Source organism: Gymnoscopelus braueri (genome assembly GCF_963280865.1).
Source record: "Gymnoscopelus braueri genome assembly, chromosome: 11".
NCBI classification, from domain to species: Eukaryota; Metazoa; Chordata; class Actinopteri; order Myctophiformes; family Myctophidae; genus Gymnoscopelus; species Gymnoscopelus braueri.
The window spans coordinates 15,517,704-15,542,322 of NC_137613.1; the positions used below are offsets into that span (position 1 = coordinate 15,517,704).

The window sequence follows — 24,619 nt, forward strand, 5'->3', positions numbered from 1 at the left end:
TTTGAAAATAGCAGATCTACAAGTAAGTGGGGGCCCTTAGGGATATTTTCGTTCACTTTTGTCTAAAAGCGCCACATTTGGCACAGGTGTAGCTCAGGGCATACTTAAATGATTTGGCTAGGGCGCCCGCGCCGGTGACCTTTGGGGTCGCCACAGCGGCCGATCCAATATGGCCGCCACTTGTAATAGCTTTTGTCTCTAACATTTGAAACAGATGAGCTACAAATGTAAACTTGGTGTCTATTTCATGTGTTTTGACAATTAGAAATGTGTTGGAATGCTCTTTTTTATTTTTGGGTGTGTCTAGACCCCTAATTTGCATAATTCCAAGTGGCGTTTTGCTATTCTGAAGACATTGGACGTAACTTGGCCATTGTTATGAGTAAAACCTGGTGCAATAGGTCTAATTCAACTAATTCTGACATGCATGATTCCTTTCTGATGTTTATATGAAATGTCAGGGGTGGGGAGGGGGGGGGGGCTGTGGTTGTGACATTTTGAAGACATTGGTTTCGCTTAAAGGGCTCTTTGGCTACTTGCGGGGGAGGCCACGTGGAGGCTGTCTTCTTCTCTCCCTTTTTTTTTTTTTTTTTTTCTTTCTTTTTTGGGGGGGGGGGGGGTTGGGGTTGTTGTTGTTTTTGTTCCCCAATAACTAGACAAAAGCTGCACCAAGTGTGCGCATCCAGGTTAGTGTGCTGGACCCTCATTGTTGGTGCATGCACCCTCACATCCACACAATGAGGTGCAACAGACCCCAGATTTAAAGCACTTGCAGCGCCCGCTACAAGACTTCTTGCACCCGCAGCGGAGAAGGATGGCACAGGCTGTACTGGCATCTGGCAGATGGGTCCAGTATGGTTCCCAAGCCTTTGTTGTCGAGCTGTTCCATCCCCACATTCCAAAATTGGGAATATTCAGTTTGACGGAGGTTGCCTGACTCCAATAAAAACTGGCCTGCAGCAGTGCCCTTTTTACATGCTGAGTCAGTGCAGCTTGGGTGGGAGGAAGGTTCTCAAGGGACTTTGTACCATTTGAGAAAAGCCGCTGTCTGGCCTCATCTACACTACTGCAGCCACAGCTCTTCCACAGCTCTTACTGTACATGACAACCATACGCTCCAGACGTTGCATATGAACAGGATCAGAGTTGATCTTCTCAGGCTCCAAGGTGAGGGCAACCAAGGTGTCTGTGAGATCTGGTGTTGCCTCCCAAGCTGCCCATGCACTCTTTTTCCCATGGCCAAGGAAGGCTGATGTAGTATCACATCCTGTCAGCGCATGGAAGAGAGGCAATGCCAGTGACTTCTGAGGACCCATTGCATTGCGGATTTCATGGACAGGAATGTCTCGTTAGCTTTTTCCACAGCCAAAGCCAATCCAAAGATCTGTGATCTTTAATGCATCAAAAAAGTGGATTGCAAGAATGACAACATCACTGTCAACCGTACGGACAAAAGCCTTTTTATGGCCATTGGCCCCAGCATGGGCCAAGTGCAGAACCATTCTCGTGTCTGCTTCAGGATGGTTACAAGGCTTAAGTGTAGACAAATTGAATCCAGGCCTGTTGCAGAGAACATCATCATTAATCGTACACAGCAGTAGTTTACCCTGCATGTCATCCTTCGTGAGCTCGACACTTACAAGTCCAAACAGTTCTTTCTTATTGTCTTCATTTTTCAGGAACTCACTGTTCCAATTACGCTTTGGAATAGGAGTTCTGCCATCCCCTATTTTAGTTCTTTTCCCCATTCCTCGGCGTTGGTGAGTTTGTGCTTTTAGGTTCTCCTCTGGATATGTGTCAAACACAATATCCAAGCGCTCAACAGAGTCATGGCTCATGTATGACCTAACAAACCCTGCAATATTGGTGTTTATGTATTCATTGAATGTATTTGCAGCGAGGGGCCGGACCATTTGGGCCATTACTGCTCCATCAAGCACAACTACAGTGGCCTTCTTAGCTGCTGCTATGCGGACTTTTTGGACATTCAAGCATTCAAGTATGTCCGCCTTTGTGCCGCAGCGTAAAAGCCCTTGGTTGGAAATGCTGGGTGGCTCTCTCTGGTTTTCATACTTGAAGAACTCTGCCATGTCTGCATCAGGCCTCGATTGAAGGGAAAGGAATAGTTGGGTGATGAGATTCATGTTTTGCTTCTGAATGCTGTTATTGCGTTTGGCTTTTCGGTCTGGTCGATTTGCAAAAGTCAAGATTTTTGTCCGTGGAATTATATCCGAAATGGGCTTTGTGGCCTTCTCAAGTCGCTCCTCTACATAAGCTAAATGTAGGGCTATAGCAACTTTGTGAACGGTTGTGAGTGATTCAGATACTTCTGTTTCCACAATTTCCTGCGTGTCAAGTGCTGTGAGGTCATGATCTACTGATAGAAAAGGATTCCCGTGACTTTCCATAATGGCTGTGAAGGATTTGACATCTTTCATGAACTGGACCTGCAAGCTATGTGCCTCTTCATGATGAGAAGTTGAGGATGGTGAGCTGATGTTACTATACACAGCTTCAAACTCTTGCACCAACCTGGCACTGTCTGGCCCTCCAAGCATGAATAGTGTGAGAGCTTCAGGCTTTTCATAGAGTCCAGCTGCTCCACCATAGCACTGCAGCATTTTGTTTGACTGCTCATGTGATTGATCCTTTGCAATCAAGCTGAACTTGTGTTCTGAACGTTGCACTACAAACTTCCCCTTCAAAAACTCTTCATAAATTGCCAGATGTTTTTCCGGTAGTTCAACCATGTCTCGTACATGGATAGGTAACCAGCGGGCATAGTTTGTGTGATCCATCACATGAAACCAAGCACACAGTTCATCACAAACTTGAACATACAAATTGAAGTTTCCTTCACGAAGTGACCGAATGAATCGACACAGTAGTAGCTCTAGCTCCATGATGGTGGACCAGTACTTGAACTGTGGAAACTCTGCTTGAGCTCGTTGGTCCCACATCTCAAATGACTCAGGTGGACCAAGAACATCTGCACAATAGGCAGAGTATGCATTTTGTTTGAGAATCTGAAGGGACATGAGAGTGACTTGATGGGCATAGCGTGTCCGTTTTATATGGTGCTCATTGAGGGCAGACTGAGCTCGTCCTGAAGTTAACAACTGGGCCTGGGAGAGGAGGTGGTCCAACCTGAATTATGGAGAAGTTTTCCTACCATAAGATGAGCTTTGTCTTCAATATGCAATGCTCCCATCATCAAAACCAATTTATCCTCACCAAGTGTCATGGGGTATTGCCATTGGAGCTGCTTGGCTATAGCATATAATGGTTGATCAGCACCAAGGACAGCAATCTGGCCAGGGTTCAGAAATGATGTGCCTTTCTGTGCAAGCTCCATTGCATGCAGATGCTGCTTTATCTGGAAATAAGGGGTACATTCCTATCTCTGCACGAGGTTTCAGTGTTTCTTCATTCATAAGCTGTGAATTATAATCTGACCATGTAATAACATCATCTTTACCTAGTGTGTCTTGATCAAGGACTCTTTTTCCATGCATTAACCAACTCTCATCTTTTACTTTGGCTCCATGTACAAGTTCATGTGATGGTCGGACAGGACCGGTACCACTTCTGGGTGCCAATAGATCTCCTCCAATGACTTCTGCTGGCTTAACAATTGTATAAGAGTCTGGAAGTTTGGGTATGGATGAATCATCACTGTCAACTATTATGGGGGGACGCTTAAGTCCTTGATTGTCATGAGAGAGATGATTAGTAGCACTGAGTGCGGTTCCATGGAACTCGTCCTGTGAGTAATTGCTTTTGTTCTGCCCATCCAGATTGTCAACGTCATAGGTGGTGAAAACATACTGCCGAAGATTAGTAGGAAGAACAATGCCGTCTTCATTGTGCCGTTTACACACTGCACGTGCCAGTGACAGCTTCACCTCCATGACTCGTGTATACTGAGCTTCATGAATTTCATTTTTACGGCGTCCATTGCCATGGAGTTTGAGGCCCTGATAGAGAGGAAAGGGTGGTTCTCGATCTTTGTTGTGGCGTATTGTGTCCGTCTTGCAGGCATGATGGGTGCCGCCATATGCATTGTACTGTTGACACTGGGTGATGAGACATGCTATTTTTGATCTCGGCTTCAGGTTGTCATCTTCTGTATTATCCTCATAGGCTTTGAGGAGTCCTGGTCCTTGAAGGACAATGTCATTGAATACTCTTAAAGGTTCAGGAACAGATACCGTGAGACAGTTGGAAGGTAAGGTGCCATCAAATTTGTGTCCTGGTTGTAAACAATACTTGTGTAAAACCAAGGCAGCCCTTGTCAACAAAAGTGCCTCATCTTGATCAATCTGGTTGGAATCATGGCCTCTAGCTACACTGTCTGCCACTTTTTGATTGCTTGCAATGTACGTCTCCCTCCCTTTCTGGTGTTCACTCCAGTCAGGCAGAAAAGAGAGGAGATGTGTCTTGAATCTTGTTGTGTGAGGTTCATTATAACAACAGACATGCCCACGTTCATTCATAAGGGTTCTATAGAGTTTCCTTAAATTTGAAATTGTGAAGGAGCAATCTGAATCCTCAACTAGGGCAACAATTTGCGCTATAGTCAGAGGGTCAAAGGTTTCCCTGGATTCACTGGTAGACGCTTCTTCTTCTTGTGCAACTTGTGCTGCATATCTCAAGTTCAGATAACATTTGGTATGATAGTACACATCTGCTGTGTGCACATCGGACGCTTGAGTAACTAATCTCCCAAGAAGTTTAAAACTTTTACTAGATTCTGCCCAGCTTTTCATTTTGGAATCAACATTATTTGATAATGCCTTGTGCAGATCTTTCGTATCCTCCCCTTCACATATCACACAATGAATACCAATGGTTTGGGGATGACTTGATCGAAGCTTTTTAGGACTTAATAAGGAGGGGACAGCATGATCCGCATGCTTTCGAGCCCTTTTAAACACGAGAACTACTACAGTAGCTTCTGCAGCGTTTGTGGTATTTGGCCTTATTTAATTCAAGTGTTGATGCGATACCTGAACCATCATTTAATTGATCAATTGTGACATTTATACATGAAGGTAAAGCATTCGTAATTTTAAATTTCAATTAAATCTTTGAGATCCTTTTCTAGCGACAAAAGTCCTTCGCTTTTGGGTGTTTGTAAGGGGTCATCAGACTGTAATTGGCAGAGAAAACATAAGTCCCAATTAATGCTGCTGCTGCTACTATTACTATCAGATGATGTGGTGGCCATATTGTTTGATGGACTCACATAGCTACACTGAAAAATGCATTACATGAAAATAAAGTTGATTTTCACAGTGTTAGATTGGGCAGTAGAATGACTGTACATAGATAAGCTCTTCTGTATGATTTTCACATCAGGAGAAGTCAGGAGACACAACAGTAGCCTGTCGAGGGACCAAACTATTATCACACTGCGTGGATAACAGTGTGGGAGCCTTCTCTGTAAGATAGGTTTCTGTTTCTGTTGAAACAGAAACCTATATTACAGGGGGGGGGGGGGGACACTGACTTTCTCTACTTTTAGGTTTCTGTTTCTGTTGAAACAGAAACCTATATTACAGGGGGGGGGGGGGACACACTGACTTTCTCTACTTTTAGGTTTCTGTTTCTGTTGAAACAGAAACCTATATTACAGGGGGGGGGGGGGACACACTCTTCTGTATGATTTTCACATCAGGAGAAGTCAGGAGACACAACAGTAGCCTGTCGAGGGACCAAACTATTATCACACTGCGTGGATAACAGTGTGGGAGCCTTCTCTGTAAGATAGGTTTCTGTTTCTGTTGAAACAGAAACCTATATTACAGGGGGGGGGGACACACACTGACTTTCTCTACTTTTAGGTTTCTGTTTCTGTTGAAACAGAAACCTATATTACAGGGGGGGGGGGGGGGGAACACTGACTTTCTCTACTTTTAGGTTTCTGTTTCTGTTGAAACAGAAACCTATGTTACAGGGGGGGGGGGGGTAGCACTGACTTTCTCTACTTTTACTAATGTTACAATGAAATATATCTGTAAGATACAGCTTTACATTCTATCTGTGTGAAAATATATGTGCAATACATTTTGGTGGATAATGGCTATGTTGTTAATATGGAAGTTAAAGTGCTCTAGATACATTTAATCATAAATCTGATCATTCCAGTAGGTTTCTGATGCTCAAAAAACCTAAAATAGTTTGCCAAAAGTATCAAAAGTTAAGGTACACCTAATTTTTACATGGCCGCCATCTTGGACATATGCTAATTAGGTGTCCAGACACATCATATTTCTAATTGTCAAAAAACATGAAATAGACACCAAGTTTGGATTTGTAGCTCATCTGGTTCAAATATAGAGGCAAAAGCGTGTTCAGGTGGTGGCCATATTGGATCAGCCGCTGTGGCGACCCCAAAGGTCACCGGCGCGGGCGCCCTAGCCAAATCATTTAAGTATGCCCTGAGCTACACCTGTGCCAAATTTGGCGCTTTTAGACAAAAGTGAACGAACATACCCTAAAATCTCCCTAAGGGCCCCCACTTTAAAGCTAAAACACGCCGCAATCTTGTAGATCTGCTATTTTGAAATAGCCGATTAAAGTGGTTAAACAGATTTTGATGCTATATTAACTAGACAGACAGACAGACAGACAGACAGACAGACAGTGTTAGTGTTGTTTGTTTCTATAAAACAGACAGACAGACAGACGTTTGTTTCTATAAGACAGACAGACAGACAGACAGACAGACAGACAGACAGACAGACAGACAGACAGACAGACAGACAGACCTCTCAGTATATAAACATGATCAATGTTTAAACTTATTTCAGCAGCAGGTCAGGTAACAACATGTTGTGAAGATCAGATAAAACTGTAGTAGTGAGGTGAACACGATGCCGCATGACATCATTTAACTTGGAAACCGGTTGTTACATAACACCACCCCTCCTGTGTGTGTGTGTGTGTGTGTGTGTGTGTGTGTGTGTGTGTGTGTGTGTGTGTGTGTGTGTGCGTGCATGCGTGCGTGCGTGCGTGCGTGCGTGCGCGAGAGGCAGGAGCAAGTAAGCGAGAGAGGGAGAGAGAGGGGGTAAGACTAGAGAAAACACAATGTAAAACACGCTGATACAGATATGTTCATGAAACATAATTGTAAAGTACATGAATACAGTGTAACATGTTTCCTTGTTTCCTCTCTCTCCTCTGTCCTCACATAACATAGCTTCACCTGGCTTGTCCTCACAGGGTTAAATACTCAGTGGCTCCTCCTCAGCTCTGTAGACACTCCTTACTGTATGATAGAACTTTATGTGTTTATTCACAGTCCACCATTTTAACTCAACAACACAAAGAGCTGAACAGCATGGACTCATTTTACCACGTTGGATTAAAGCATAAAGATTAATATAGGGTAAGTGTTTTAATCACTTTACTAGAACTAATGTCTGGTATTATATAGGTGATTGTAGGGTGTTTATACAATGACTCTGTCATACAAGTTTAATATCCAAACAATGAAGTATTGCTTTTTTTTCTTTTTTCTTTTTTATATTTTTGGGGTCTTTGTGGCCTTTATTTATAGTTGTCAGTAGAGACAGACAGACAGACAGACAGGCAGGCAACAGGGAGAGAGAGATGGGGAGAGACATGCAGCAAAGATCGTCGGGAACGGGACTTGAACCTGCAATGCGCTGTCAGGCTAAATTGGAGCCCAGGTGCCCGGACCGCTGCGTACACATACGTCATGCGATAGTATGAGCGAATGGGTAAGGGGATCAATGTAACGTGATTCCCTTGTTTGACCCTTTGAAGGTGCAAACAAAGGTGCTTATTGGTCAAAAACTCGGATGTGTGTCTCAAAGAATGACCCCTCCCTAGCTCCCGGCCCCCCATCCCCCCCACCTCTCTCTCTCTCTCTCTCTCTCTCTCTCTCTCTCTCTCTCCTTGACAGTGTTGGGCAAGTTACTTTTAAAAAGTAACTAGCTATAGTTATAGTTACTGAGTTATAAAAGTTACTTAACTTCTTTTTTTTTAAAGGTGGGAAACAGATATGTGTGTACGGTAACAGGATAGGTGGGCACTAGGGACATCTGGACACCTCCATGTGAAATTGGCTATTTTGTCCAAAATATTAGAAATTTTAATATTTGGAAAATGTTTGTAAGTTAAGAGAAGTATGTAGATGATTAGAACATTCACAATTAAGGTCTACTATTTCTACAATTGCTACAAATTGTCATTTTGGGGCATAAACAAGTTAAAGGATAAAATGAACTGTTTGTGGAGCACAGGGCTGTCAGTGTGTTGGGGAAAAGTTGAAAAGGTTTTCTTCCTCAGTGGGACAGGAGTTGAAGACAGGCCTGAGAACACAGAGAGACTTGTAAAAAGAATGTGAGTTAGATAAGGAATAAGTTATGACTCTGACATTAACACAGTGTGAGTCACTCAGAGTGTCCACTAGCCTGACGCAGTTCACTCAGAGGAGTGGGCGGGGCCTATGGTCTGGAGACAGGCAGTCTCCACATCAGTTTACTGTAAACCATGTGACCACAGCTTTGTGTTCCTCTCTCTCTCTCTCTCTCTCTCTCTCTCTCTCTCTCTCTCTCCTTGACAGTGTTGGGCAAGTTACTTTTAAAAAGTAACTAGTTATAGTTATAGTTACTGAGTTATAAAAGTTACTTAACTTTTTTTTAAAAAGCGGGGGGGGGGGGGGAAAGATATGTGTGTACGGTAACAGGATAGGTGGGCACATAGGGACATCTGGACACCTCCATGTGAAATTGGCTATTTTGTCCAAAATATTAGAACATTTAATATTTGGAAAATGTTTGTAAGTTAAGAGAAGTATGTAGATGATTAGAACATGCTTAAACATTCACAATTAAGGTCTACTATTTCTACAATTGCTACAAATTGTCATTTTGGGGCATAAACAAGTTAAAGGATAAAATGTATTATTTCAGCAGATCAGGTAACAAGAAGTGGTGAAGACAACTGTAGTAGTGAGATGAACACAATGCTGCATATGACAACATTTAACTTGGAAACCAGTTGTTACATAACACCACCCCTGGTGTGTGTGTGTGTGTGTGTGTGTGTGTGTGTGTGTGTGTGTGTGTGTGTGTGTGTGTGTGTGTGTGTGTGTGTGTGTGTGTGTGTGTGTGTGTGTGTGTGTGTGTGTGTGTGTGTGTGTGTGTGTGTGTGTGTGTGTTGTTTTTTGTTCCCTAAAGAAAAGAGAGGATAAGTCATCATATGGTGGTGAATGTTCCTGCGGTCGGTAGACAGAATGTATGTGTATTTTCCCCGGAAGGCAAGACCCGCCCATCTGTCTCTGATTGGCTTACCCTGAAGTTTTACCCAATGTTAACCAATCATCACTCCTCTCTCTCATGTTACTGTGTGACATGCTGCTTTGGTTCATGTTACTGTGTGACATGCTGCTTTGGTTCATGTTACTGTGTGACATGCTGCTTTGGTTCATGTTACTGTGTGACATGCTGCTTTGGCTCATGTTACCGGGTGACATGCTGCTTTGGCTCATGTTACTGTGTGACAAGCTGCTTTGGCTCATGTTACTGTGTGACATGCTGCTTTGGTTCATGTTACCGTGTGACATGCTGCTTTGGTTCATGTTACTGTATGATGACATGCTGCTTTGGTTCATGTTACTGTGTGACATGCTGCTTTGGTTCATGTTACTGTGTGACATGCTGCTTTGGCTCATGTTACTGTGTGACATGCTGCTTTGGCTCATGTTACTGTGTGACATGCTGCTTTGGCTCATGTTACCGTGTGACATGCTGCTTTGGCTCATGTTACTGTATGACATGCTGCTTTGGCTCATGTTACTGTGAGAGCACAACACCTGTAGGTTAGATCAGTGGTTCTCAACCTGTGGTTCCCACATTATGTTGGGGGTCCCCAGATGATTAGCTTAATGTGTAACATTGTTTTCTCTCTCATCAGTAAACAAACCAACATACAGTATAAGTGTAAACAGGGTATCTGCACATTTATAAAGTTACAATTTAAAGACTTTTTAATACCAAATTGGCCAAATTATCAAATATTCGTAAATTCCGTAAGAAAGAGGCAAACGTTGTGAAAATATCAGATCTACAAGCTCACAATGCCTCGCAGTGCCAGGCATTGTGAGCTTGTAGATCTGCTATTTTCACAATATTTATCTGTGGAACCGAGTCAAACTAAATTGAATGCCTACAATTCCAAGTGATTGTCAGGGTGGAGGGGGGGGGGGTCCCCAGTTCAAATATGATTATTAGTGTGGTTGCCCTAACAGGGCAACCAGACTATAGTTATCTTCGCGCTTTATTAGTGTGGTTGCCCTAACAGGGCAACCAGACTATAGTTCTAGGGATACTTTATTTTCAGGGTCTTTCTAGATAAACAATACTTTGCCGCGCATCTCCTCCCACAGTTTTTATCCCCCAATGTCGTGCCATATGTCAAAATGACCGTCTTGACGGGAATCGTGCGTTTGTATTTTTCTAAGAGATTGGTGAAATAGTTTAATTGATATTGATTTATTAGTGCATTACATTTCCCCATCCGCTTTAATGGAAAAGTGAAAAAACTCAAATTCAAGTATTTTTTTCTCAGAAACCGTAAGAGCTAGAGTTACCAGATTTGGAGGGGATGTTTATAATTTAATTTGAAATTATTAAAAAAAATATCACACCATTCGGCCACATGGTGGCGCTATAACAGCCCCCTTTACGTTTTGGCCTTTAACTCTTGAACCGTAGGTCGTAAAATCAAAAAAATTCCCCTGGATTCCTTGGGTCATGACGCATCTCCCCATATAGGCCACGCGTCTGGATAGATTTTCCGCCATTTTGAATTTTCTTCAAAACACACTTTTTAGACCTTTTCCTACAGATTTTTTCCAAATCTCACAAAAATCAGTACACGTGATCTATGGACTCATGCAATAAACCTATCCAAACGGCATTTTGATAGTCCTTACCGTTCGTCCGTAATTGGCTTCCAAAGTTAGTGGGAGGAGCCCGTTTTACCAAAAATGCCAAAAATCACGAACGAAACGTCCAATCGATCCCAAATTTGAATCACATGTCGAGGGTGGTTTACTCAACAAATCCTCAAAAGCATTTCCACTTTGACCCATAGGGGGCGCCACAACTGTGCAAAACGTAACCGTTTGATGCAAAAACATGATTTTTGGGGGGATCACTCCTCTCAAATTGAAAAGCAGGTGATCTCAGGAGTGACATGACGATGTCATTGGCCCGCTACATTTGTGGGAGGGGCTTATTTATTTTAGTGGGAGGGGCCTATTTCTTCAAATCAAAACGCCATGTATCACGAACACAGGATCCAATCAGCACCAAATTCGAATGGCACGTCACGCGGCCTCCGACGGTATTCCTCCAAGCATATTCCTCAAATCCGGGCGGCGGCAACCTGCGACCGGCGTCGGCGCAACCACACTTTGCAATTGCCCTGAATTGCGACGCGTCTAGTTAGTGTGGTTGCCCTAACAGGGCAACCAGACTATAGTACTCTATACTCTTTATTCTTTCTAGATAAACAATACTTTGGCGCGCTACTCCTCCCACAGTTTATTTTTCCCAATTTAGTGCCATATGTCAAAATGACCGGCTTCACCGGGAATCGTGTGCTTGTATTTTGCTAAGAGATTGGTTGAATAGTTTTATTGATATTGATTTATTAGTGCATTAAATGTCCCCATCCACTTTAATGGAAAAGTGAAAAAACTCAAATTCAATTCTCAGAAACCGTAAGAGCTAGAGTTACCAAATTTGGAGGGGAGGTTTATAATTTAGTCCGAAATTATTGAACAAATATTTACACTAATCGGCCATATGGTGGCGCTATAACAGTGCCCTTTACGTTTTGGCCTATAACTCTTGAACCGTAGGTCGTAAAATCAAAATGTCTTTTTCCCTGGATTACTTGGGTCACTACGCATCTCCCCATATAGGCCACGCCCATTTGCGTCAGGATAGATTTTCCGCCATTTTGAATTTTCATCAAAACACACTTTTTGCACCTTTTCCTATTTTTTTCCCCCAAATCTCACAAAAATCGGTACACGTGATCTATGGACTCATGCGATAAACCTATCCAAACGGCATTTTGATAGTCCTTACCGTTCGTCCGTAATTGGCTTCCAAAGTTAGTGGGAGGAGCCCGTTTTACCAAAAATGCCAAAAATCACGAACGAAACGTCCAATTGATCCCAAATTTGAATCATATATCAAGGTTGGTTTACTCAACGAATCCCCAAAAGCATTTCCAATTTGATCCATAGGGGGCGCCAAAAATGTGCAAAATGTAACCGTTTGATGCAAAAACATGATTTTTGGGGGGGATCAATCCTCTCAAAATGAAACGCAAGTGATCTCAGGAGTGACGTGACAATGTAATTGGCGCAGCCTCCGACGGTATTCCTCCAGGCGTATTGCTCGAGTCCCGGCGGCCGCGACCGGCGTCGGCGCAACCACACTTTGCAATTGCCCTGAATTGCGACGCGTCTAGTTATTAATACGTATAGATAAACTTTATTTCCAATCGTAACTCCTCCCACAGTTTATTTTTCCCAATTTAGTGCCATATGTCAAAATGACCGGCCTCACCGGGAATCGTGTGCTTGTATTTTGCTAAGAGATTGGTTGCATAGTTTTATTGATATTGATTTATTAGTGCATTAAATTTCCCCATCCACTTTAATGAAAAAGTGGAAAAACTCAAATTCAAGTATTTTTTTCTCAGAAACCGTAAGAACTAGAGTTACCAGATTTGGAGGGGAGGTTCATAATTTAGTCTGAAATTATTGAAAAAATAATTACACCAATCGGCCACATGGTGGCGCTATAACAGCCCCCTTTACGTTTTGGCCTATAACTCTTGAACCGTAGGTCGTAAAATCAAAATTTATTTTTCCCTAGATTCCTTGTCCGTAACTCCCCATATAGGCCACGCCCATTTGCGTCAGGATAGATTTTCCGCCATTTTGAATTTTCTTCAAAACACACTTTTAGCTCCTCCTCCCACATATTTTCTCCAAATTTCACAAAAATCGGTACACATGATCTCTGGACCCATGCGATAATCTGGACCGAATTTTGATAGTCCATACCGTTCGTCCGTAAATGGCTTCCAAAGTTAGCGGAAGGGGCCCGTTTTACAAAAAAGGCCACAAATCACGAACGAAACGTCCAGTCAATCCCAAATTTGAATCTCATGTCAAGGGTGGTTTACTCAACAAATCCCCAAAAGCATTTCCACTTTGATCCATAGGGGGCGCCACAAATGCTCAAAATGTTACCGTTTGATGCAAAACCTCTCAATCTCAAAACCTCAAAACCTGATCAATCCTCTCAAAATGAAACGCAAGTGATCTCAGGAGTTATGTGACAATGTAATTGGCGCAGCCTCCGATGGTATTCCTCCCAGCGCATTCCTCGAGTCCCGACTGCAGCGACCCGCGACTCGTGTCGGCGCAAGCACACTCTGCAATTGCCCTGAATTGCGACGCGTCTAGTTTGACTATAGTGTGACGTGAAGATTATTGCAGGGTAAGAGATTTTAAACAATACACTGTAGCAATAACCTCTCTAGTCTGGTGTTAACAATGTTAACCACTTGAACCCCACAGACCCTATTCTGGAGGGGAATGTGTGGCGTTGTGACGCATTGTGAGCTTGTAGATCTGCTATTTTTGGCAAAGAGATTTGGTGTAGAGGGAAAAAAGCGATCCAAGTACAGAGCCATGTGTGTTTTACTAAGAATAGAGGGGTGAAGGGGTTAATGTTGTTGAAGTGTTTTATACATTATAATAGATTCACTTGGTATTTAATATGTACAAGTTTGTCTGAATCTGAATGAGTAAAAGTATTATAAACACAACCTGTACTGTTGATATAGGAAGCATGTCTTCAAATCTTATATACATGCTGATAGAAAGATCATGCTTGAACGTGTGTGTGTGTGTGTGTGTGTGTGTGTGTGTGTGTGTGTGTGTGTGTGTGTGTGTGTGTGTGTGTGTGTGTGTGTGTGTGTGTGTGTGTGTGTGTGTGCGCGCGCGCGCGTGTGCCTGCCTGTGCGTGCCTGTGGACAGAGGAGTGTTCCCTGTGTGTGTTTGCACCAGACCCATAGAGAGAGAGAGAGAGTTCCGTTCCTGCTTTGATCTCCCATGGGCTGTAGTTCCAGACATTGGAACTTCCTCATTGAGATAGACAGAGCATTTCCTCATTCCATTGTTACAATGGGAGTCTATGCTAGTGATGTCACTCTCATAGTTATATCACACTGGTTTAGTGTTGTCACTCTCATAGTTATATCACGCTGGTTTGCACCAGGGAGACAAAGGCAAGACCCGCCCAGCTCTGTCTCAGATATCTGATATGATCTGATATGACCTTAACCAATCATCACTCCTCTTGTCTAAACCTAAACCAATCAGAGGCAGAATAGGGCGGGTCATGTCTCTGCTGTTTTAAAGGCTTGCTGTGCTGACTTTACAGACAGACAGACAGACAGACAGACAGACCTCTCAGTATATAAACATGAACAATGTTTCATCTTATTTCAGCAGCAGGTCAGGTAACAACATGTTGTGAAGATCAGATAAAACTGTAGTAGTGAGGTGAACACAATGATGCATGACATCATTTAACTTGGAAACCGGTTGTTACATAACACCACCGCGCGCGCGCGCGTGTGTGTGTGTGTGTGTGTGTGTGTGTGTGTGTGTGTGTGTGTGTGTGTGTGTGTGTGTGTGTCCACATGTGTGCTGCATGCATGTGTGTGAGAGCGAGAGGCAGGAGCAAGCGAGTGTGAGAGATAGGGAGGAACACTAGACACAACTACAACACAATGTAAAACACACTGATACAGTATGTTCATGAAACATCAATGTAAAGTACATGAATACACTGTAACAACATGTTTCCTCTCTCTCTCTCTGTCCTCACATAACCTCGCTTCACCAGGCTTTCTGTCCTCACAGGGTTAAATACTCAGTGACTCCTCCTCAGCTCTGTAGACACTCCTTACTGTATGATAGAACTTTGTGTGTTTATACACAGTCCACCATTTTAACAGACAACACTCTGTAGACACTCCTTACTGTATGATAGAACTTTATGTGTTTATTCACAGTCCACCATTTTAACAGACAACACGGAGAACAGCATGGACTCCATTTTACCACGTTGGATTAAAGCATAAAGATTAATATAGGGTAAGTGTTTTAATCACTTTACTAGAACTAATGTCTCTATTCTGGCATAGAGTTGACTGTAGGGATTGTAAAAGTTGAATATCCAAACAATGAAGTATTGCTTGTTAATTATTACCACTCCCTCGCTCTCATTCTGACTTTATCTCCCTCTAGCAGCCCCCCCCCCTCTGTCTGTCTGTCTGTCTGTCTGTCTGTCTGTCTGTCTGTCTGTCTGTCTGTCTGTCTGTCTCTCTCATTCAATTCAAGTTCAATTCAACAGGCTTTATTATTGGCATGAAATTTGAAGTGTTGCAATTATGCAATTATGACATAAACAACAAACAACATAACAATATGAAATCTATTAAATGACTTAAATAAAGGAGATGGTGTGGTAAGTAAAACATGGTATATATCTGTGTCCTACTGGTTTCCCTTTTCTTGTGGCAGGAATCAACATATTTTGCAGCTAAAACTGCACATCCTTTCTGCTCCCCCAGAAGGAGTGAACGTTTCTCCCTTTCTGTCATACTTCGGAATTCTGGACAATTTATTTAAAAAATTGGAAATAATAATAATAATATTTTTGTAGTTTTTACATTTTGTTTAGGGAGTGTACTTCTGTCCTTCGAATCTTATTTCTCTCTCTCTCTCTCTCTCTCTCTCTCTCTCTCTCTCTCTCTCTCTCTCTCTGTCTCTGTCTCTCTCTCTGGGATCTACCATATGGGCACTTTACGCTTGTGCCCAGGGGCAAGGGCGTATCGTCATAGAGGCCAATGGGGCCATGGCCCGGTCTGGAAAACTCTGCTCCCCCAGGGGAAAAAAAACAAAAAATCAACATAACAACATTAGCACCCCCTCACCCTATTCTCTTGTAGCCAACCACAGAAATTCGCCTTTGTTTTCAAGTCGGGCTTATTTGCATTCGGCCGAATTGTTAATGGGTGGCCATTAAAAAACGGTTTCCCCGTCAAACCGGTTCTCTTGCCAGGTAAACAGTATAAAGCGGGTCCAGAAATAGCTCTACATTTCATTTTTCATTTCATATTTTCCAGTGTAGGCAGAATCAAAAATGCATGCAGAAGTTCAATGACAACCTCTCGCCTAAACACTCTATGTCTCCTGTCCTTTGTCTCCTGTCCTTTGAGAGAGATTTAACTAACCGTTTGGACCCAGATGAGGTTATTGACATGTTCAAGTGCAAGCCCCGTCGTATTAAGCTGTAACAGACTAGGCTGCTATATGTTTGCACTGCAGTGCACTGTATTTGATTTGTTAACTTTGCTGTTGTAAATACACTTTTGAGAATAAAAAAACATACATTGATTATACTTGCATATTGTGTTTTATTCACGTTTCTCTCTCTTGCATTAACGCTGATGGTAATTCTCAATAGACTGTCACTTATCAGCCATCGTTGCGCGAGCCCCCACCCGCCCCCGCCCCCCGCGAGCGGGGCGGGCAGGGGGGGTTAAGAATCTGGCCCGGTCCACGTTAGAACCCACCATACGCGCCTGCCCAGGGGCCCATGAGCATGAAAGGGCCCTCCGTGTTAAAAATAAAATATACATATATATGATTATCCAATTAGAAACAAAGTCATCATGAAATGGCTTTATTACTAACGTTTTTGCTAAAGTTTAGCTCAGAAACAAGGGTGTGTTTTGATGTAACCAATCACAGTGTCAGCCAACGGTCCCGTTCCCTCCGAGCTATGGGATCTCTGACTCACACACTGCACTGATCTGAGCGCAGCTGAGGGAGAGAGAGGGACAGAGAGGGGAGCAAATAATGTTACGGCACTTTGTGTACTGCAGTGTTTGTTTCTCACCTCCAATGTTTTCAGATACATATTGTAATTTACTGTTTAAGTTTAAAACAAGTAATGCACCGTCTGACCGTCATTTTGAGTTGGATAAAGAACGTAGCAGTGTCTCCTTAATTAAAATCAGGTGCGAGTGGAGGAACGTGCGGCTATGGGATCAAACAGGTGAATGGAATCAAGATGTATTTATATTCATAAAGGTCTTATCTATGTCAGTGGTTGCCAAACTGGGGGTCAGGGTCCCCAAGTGATTAGCTTAAACAACGTTGTTTTCTCACCCAACAGTAAATAAACCAACGTACAGTATAAGTGTATACAGGGTAGGCTATCTGCCCATTTCTAAAGTTACAATTTAAGGACTTTAAGACCTTTTTTAATACCTAATTGGAAAATGTGTCAAATATTACCTAAGGAAGAGGCAAACATTGTGAAAATAGCCTTGTAGATCAGCTATTTTCACAATATTTATCTGTAAAACCGAGTCAAACTAAAAGTGCTTGTCAGGGGGGGGGGGTCCCCATTTCATTTTTTTTTTTTTTTGAGGGGGGGGGGGGCAGTTGGGAAAGTTGGCAAATATGATTATGTTGGGGGGTCATGGCCTGAAAAGTTAGGGAACCCTTGATCTTTGTCATCACACAGTCTTTACAGGAAGTCATTACAAATAGAATTTGATGGACTTTTGTTATAAAGATATAAAACATGTTTTGCGTCGCTTCCACCCACCGATGGAATAAAGTAAACACCAGTGACATTGCACTGACACAAAAATCACTCTCAGGATGGAGTTGCAATTTCATGAAGGTCAGTCAAATGATTACATTTTCGAATGAACGCCAGCCAGTGGATACTGTCCGTAACTTAAGTTGTACAGTAAAGCCCCTTTGGTGAGTTGCATTATTATTGCATTGTTGTTTGCAGTCATATAATTGCTTGGGATGATTTAAGCCAGCCCTGATGCTGCTGAAAAGGTTTTCTCAGTCAGACAGGCGTTGAAGCCAGGCCTGAGAACACAGAGAGCCTTACAAAAATAATGGGAGTCTTCACAGCAGTTTACTGTAAATCATGTGACCACAGCAGAGGAAGTTGGTCGTTTCCTGCTTTGTGTTCCCCCCCCCCCCCTCCCTCCCTCCCTCCCTCCCTCCTCAACTCTGAGGAAGGCCTGTGGGCTGAAACGTCCGGTTTATGAGCTGCTGCTGGGGGCGATAAGACCTTAAATAAACAAGATCCTAAATGGATGAAAGTGAGTGCTGGTATTCCTTTCTAAGAAACCAATTCTGTCTATTCACAGTACTACTGAACTGTTCAGACACCTGCCTACCAGTGACATCATCGGTAGGTAATCAAAGACAATTTCATTGTTTTTGTTTAATTAATGCAATAACAGTGATTTATATTTAACCATGTTAACTTGTGCCAAGGAAAGGCTGTAGTTTCTATTAGCTTGAAATACCCATCGATGATGTCACTGGTAGGCAAGTTTCTGAAATGTCCACAGCCCACCAATGAGACACAGAGTGAGTAGACGGGGCGGCCATAGCTGAGTGGTTAGTGAGCCCGCCTAGGGAGCCAGAGGCCCTGGTTGCCCCAGGTACGATTCCAGGCCACGCCAGCATATGAGTCGATGAAATGAAATTTGTCCCTGAGCAAGACTCTTAACCCCTAATTGCTCACAGGCCCTCATTGGAAACAAGCCCGCAAGGACTTTCATGAACGTCCTGTTAAAAGGAATTATTATTATAGACTGAGTAGCCATATTATAATGATTATTAATGAGAACCAATTATATAAAGATAAGGTTGAAAATGGGTGAAGTGCTCCTTATTTAAGTAGATCTACAAGGTCACAACACGTCACACATTGCAACGTGTTGTGGGCTTGTAGATCGTCTACTTTCGGCGAGTGACACCATCGTGCAGTTGAGTTTAAATTGAGCTTCATGTACATAGTGGACACGGTGCATGACTCTGCTTTCCCATGTATCACAGATGTTTCATTACATTTGACATGTTCCTCTTTGTTACACGTTGTATGTCCCAGTGTTGGAATCCTTTCAGTTGAAATGCAGCCACACAGTTTATACAGTTTAACTTTAAACATGTTTGAACAGTGTTTAAGCTAACAAGCTAACGGTAGCCTACATGCTGCTGTCAGAGCAGTAGTGTTGTTGAACAGTGTTTAAGCTAACAAGCTAACGGTAGCCTGCATGCTGCTGTCAGAGCAGTAGTGTTGTTGAACAGTGTTTAAGCTAACAAGCTAACGGTAGCCTACATGCTGCTGTCAGAGCAGTAGTGTTGTTGACAGTCATGCTTCTGTTGGCTGTAATGTCCATGTTGGAACACCGGGGGCAAACTGACAAATCAGGAATTTGAATAGCATTCAAATGAAGCACCAACATCTGTGTTATGATTTTGTTTTGGTGCCTGGCCCAAGCAAGATACTGTACATTCTGTCAGCCCAGAGGGTTTAAATAGGACTTCCAGGGCTTTAGGCCATTTATAATGTTGATCCCTGAATGCAACAAACTATGGATCGTCATTATAACTGTGTAACTGGTATTTTACTGTATTTGTACTATTTATTTACTGTGTTTCTGTAAGGCTGTCTATAAAAGGCAACATATTGAATAATTTACAAATCAATCTGAAGACCATTAGACTAAACCACCTAGATTTAGGAGGTTCAGCCTCCATTAGTTTTCTCTGAACCCACAGAGGCTGTTAATAATAATGAATACAATTTACTGCTTTAATAATTAAATCTTATATGGAATATGCAAATAAATGGATCTTATAACAATGAGTTTTTACTGCAGACAGTTTTCTCTGTAGCTGCCAGTAGCTCTGTGCACTGGGCTCTGAAGCACCAGTACTGCTGTTATCTCCATATTTAGGAAACATAGAACAAGAGCAAAGCTTCCTGCATTCACTATAGTTTATATTCAGTGACTTTATCACCTGCCTTTGTATTGATATAAGCTAATGACATGATTCTCTGCCCTTTTACTGTTTCAGTCTGGCTTTTGTGAGACTGTAGCACAATATAAAGATAAATGCATCAATCTGATGCATATTGAAAGGAAAATAGATCTACAATATGAAGGCAAGCACATTTCATTGAAATTAATAGGCTGCCATTTCCCACACCTCATCCAGTTATTTTAATAATTCATGGTTATAAGGGATTTAATCTGCTAACTTTTTAAAGCTTTGTTCATTTATTTTCGATCCACCTCACATTAGTGTGATTTTGCTTTGTATGTTATCACAAACAAGTATTTGTGTGTGTGTGTGTGTGTGTGTGTGTGTGTGTGTGTGTGTGTGTGTGTGTGTGTGTGTGTGTGTGTGTGTGTGTGTGTGTGTGTGTGCGTGCGTGCGTGCGTGCGTGCGTGCGTGCGTGCGTGCGTGCGTGCGTGCACGTGTGTCCCCATGTCACACGCCATGTTCGCTGTAACTGTAGACACTCCCACTATGAACTTTGTGTTAATACACCGTCAACCATTTTGACACAACATCACAGAGAGCTGAACAGCATGGACTCCATTTTGATTTGTGACATTGCGTTAAACCTTAAATATTAATATAGGGTAAGTGTATCTATCTCTCTCTCTCTCTTCTCTCTCTCTCTCTCATCATATCAACACCAACATGTATCAGACAGATAAAGGCAGAATTAACCGTTTGTGGTTTCCTGGGTTTTAGGTGCGCTTGGGGCTGCTGGAAATGTTTGGCTGTGATGGGGGCGGGGGGGTGATGGGGTTTAACCGTTTGTGGTTTCCTGGTGCTCTTGGGGCTGAAAATGTTTGCCCCCCAGGCTTGGTGGGGGGTGATAATGGGGGGTGATGGGGTGCTGCTGTAAATGTTCTCTTCCTCAGCGGGGTGATGGGTGCTGCCGACACAGTTAGGTGTTTCATCACCCTAACCCTCCGGACATGATTTCCACAGTTACTTACATTACTCAAGACGTTTGGTCTCCTTGAGATTTTAGCTATGTTGATACACGAGTGTGTGTGATAGGATTTTTCATAAAAAGCAGATCTACAAGCTCATAGCTCAAATGAGCCTGTAGATCTGCTATTTTTGAAAAATTATGAACATTTGTGCAAATCTTTGAATTTATATATATATATATATTTTTAATGCAAACATTTTCAACTCACATTTGTGCTTCTGGGGGGTCCCTGTAACAACATATTTTGAGATGGGGGTCTGTGGCCAAATACATTTTGGGGGTTATTGACATGAAAAGGTTTGAGCAGCACTGATGTACTGTAGAAACATACGTTTTTCACAAAACTGTTTGTAGAATCAGCTTCAGGTCTGAATGGGTTTTAAGATGAACCTGAGAGCATAGAGAGCCTCGTGAAAATAACATGAGTTAAATTAATAATAATAATAATAATAATAATAATGATAAGGAATAAGTTATGACTCTGACATTTATCACAGTGAGTCATTCAGTCTCCACAGCAGTTTACTGTAAATCATACATGGGCAACTGGCGGCGCGGGGGCCACATGCGGCCCCACCTTCACTTAATGCAGTCTATATTAGTAGCTTAAAGGAGCTACACCATGAATTTAAAAAATATATTTGATATTTAATATCATATGGTGTATGTCCCTCAAACCTTTTTCAAAAGGTTTGAGCCTAAATCATCACTCAGATATACTCATCCCAAGTCAATTGTCTCTGGCTTATACAGCACTTTCAGCTGCAATACCAAAACGTCCTCTTGGGCAGGGGGGGGCTACTGAGCAATTCTGTTAATACAAAATTCTGTTAATAAAAAAATATATATTAAAAAAAAAAAAAAAATGAAAAAATTCTGCATAAAAAGAAGCATCTAAGAAAAATACAAAATAAAAAAAAAAACACTTTGAACATTTTTGAACAATTCCACCAAGTGTTTGAGGTGCCTGTTTCACCCACTTCCGGGGGGCGGAGCCAAAATCCGAGCCCGAAGTATTTGTTGGTAGACCCCCACTTAGATAGAATACAAAAAAACAAGAAAAAAGTGATTTTCATGGTGTAGACTCTTTAATGGCTAGTATTAAAATTATATTGTCTTTTTAATGTCCAATGTATTTGTATTTAAGTTCATAAGGTTATAAGTATAACTAGAATAATAAAGTCGGAAGAGTACTATAGTCTGGTTGCCCTGTTAGGGCACCCACACTAACTAAATGCATTTGAAATGTAATTAAAAAATCAGGATTCTAATTCAAAAACGTCAAAAAAGAAAATCTGGATTCCAATTCAAAAATAGCCGACCTACAAGCTCAAAACGTGTCGCAGTGCGACACGTTTTGAGCTTGATACTTTTGTGTGATATAGAATGGCCCGACAGTAGGCTATATGCAATGTGGCCCTCTGGAGTGAGTTTGGAAATATAGTGGCCCTCTCCATCATCAAAGTTGCATCACCCCTTGGAAATTTAACTTGGAAACCACTTGTAACATAACACCACCTGTGTGTGTGTGTGTGTGTGTGTGTGCGTGTGTGCGTCCCCATGTCACACGCCATGTATGCTGTAACTGTAGACAATCCCACTATGATAGAACTTTATGTGTTAATACACCGTCAACCATTTTGACACAACATCACAGAGAACTGAACAGCATGGACTCCATTTTGATTTGTGACATTGCGTTAAACCCTAAAGATTAATATAGGGTAAGTGTAATTAATCAATTCACTATAACTAATGTCTCTAGTCTGGTATACTATAGTTGATTGTGGGGTCTTTATACTATAACTTGGTCATAAAGGTTTAACATGCAAACAATGAAGTATCACTTCTTACTTATTACCTCTCGCTCTTTCGCCCTCTCGCTCTCTCTCTCTCTCTCTCTCTCCTATCATATCAACACCAACATGTATCAGATCCTGTTAAAGGCCGAATTAACCGTTTGTGGTTTCCTGGGCTTTAGGTGCGCTTGGGGCTGCTGAAAATGTTTGGGTTTGGGTGGGGGGTGCTGTAAATGTTCACTTCCTCAGCAGGGTGATGGGTGATGGGTGATGCCGCTGCAGTTGCTGTTCCATCACCCTAACCCTCCAGACATGATTTATTTCAGCACAGTTACTTACAATACTCAAGGCCTTTGCCCCCCCCGGTCTGCATCCTCTAAAGCCTGTGTTGTAACCCATTCAAACCGGGAAAGCATCTTCGTCATTTTTGATTTTTTAAAGCAAACATGTTTTACTATTTTTTTTGCTTTCGGGGGTCAGTTTGGGGGTCCTTGACATGAAAAGGTTTGAGCAGCACTGATATACTGTAGAAACATACGTTTTTCACAAAACTGTTTGTAGAATCAGCTTCAGGTCTGAATGGGTTTTAAGATGAACCTGAGAGCATAGAGAGCCTCGTGAAAAGAACATGAGTTAAATTAATAATAATGATAATAATAATAATAATAATAATAATAATAATAATAATAAGGAATAAGTTATGACTCTGACATTTATCACAGAGTCACTCAGAGTCTCCACAGCAGTTTACTGTAAATCATGTGATGTGACCACAGAGGAAGTTGGAAAATGTATGAAAAAAGTAATTCAAAAAACACGGTCTCCACACGTATTAGGAGGACAATGTCAGTCACCAGAACCGAGGACGGGTGTTTCCGATGAATCTAACATGGTTAAAATGGAGTTTGAAGTTACAATGGGTTTGTATAGGAAGGGGGCGTGTCTGATAAAATGAATATCAAATGTCTAAATAGTGAATCAAGCAACTTAAAAACTGTCCGGGGTGCTCCCAAAAGCCTGAGTAGACGATAAGGATAAATTGACCCAAAAAAAAAAAGAAGTGAAATATCCCTTTAAGTACCAGGTGACTTAACTTAAGACCTGGAGGCGAGGCCAATACTGTGACACTATTTTGAGTGGCTAAACAGCATTGGCCACGCCTCTAGGTCTTAAGTTAAGTCAGAAGACCTGGTACTAGAGATGTGCAAAATAGGGCTCCAGCGTTAGAATCCTTTCAATTGAAATAGAGCCACACAAACATAAATATGTTTGAGTGTTTAAGCTAACAAGGTAACGGTAGCCTACATGATGCTGTCAGAGCAGTAGTGTTGTTGAACATTGTTGAAGCTAACAAGCTAACGGTAGCCTGCATGCTGCTGTCAGAGCAGTAGTGTTGTTGAACATTTGTGTGTGTGTGTGTGTGTGTGTGTGTGTGTGTGTGTGTGTGTGTGTGTGTGTGTGTGTGTGTGTGTGTGTGTGTGTGTGTGTGTGTGTGTGTGTGTGTGTGTGTGTGTGTGTGTGTGTGTGCGTGCGTGTGTGTGTGTGTGAGAGAAAGACAATTGATTGACTTCTAAGTAACAAACTAAGCTATGACACCATGTTTGTATGTTATAATATGCCATGTGCTTATAACAGAATTATTTGAATCGTTGTATAACGCAAAACCATATGTTATGTGGCCTATTTAATTTCAAACCTTTATTAATTCTCGAAAGACATTGAGGTTAACCTCATTTGCAGTGTCGTCAAGATACATCACAGTATATTTCATTTTCATTTTCACATCAATATTCACATAAAGAAAAACAAGACAGAACAGAAACAACCTTTTCCCCTATC

At 42.0% G+C, this 24,619-nt stretch overlaps 2 protein-coding genes across 20 annotated transcripts in view; both read left to right on the plus strand.

Moving 5' to 3' along the window:
• The window catches only part of LOC308095465 (C-type lectin domain family 6 member A-like), a gene marked incomplete at its 5' end in the record, with an annotated part of 116,720 nt that overhangs the window by 22,687 nt on the left and 69,414 nt on the right, over nucleotides 1-24,619 (plus strand). The window lies entirely within an intron of this gene.
• The window catches only part of LOC308095351 (protein NLRC3-like), a 77,688-nt gene continuing 60,382 nt past the window's right edge, over nucleotides 7,314-24,619 (plus strand). For 7 of the 19 annotated variants that reach the window (XM_080442384.1, XM_080442382.1, XM_080442380.1 and 4 more), the window contains exon 1: nucleotides 15,115-15,229. The gene's annotated coding sequence lies outside the window, so the exon portion shown is untranslated. Of the gene's footprint in view, nucleotides 7,394-15,113; nucleotides 15,230-18,321; nucleotides 18,366-18,425; nucleotides 20,617-22,430; nucleotides 22,706-24,619 lie in introns of those variants that run through there. The other 12 variants (XM_080442376.1, XM_080442389.1, XM_080442385.1 and 9 more) reach the window with 9 other exon arrangements.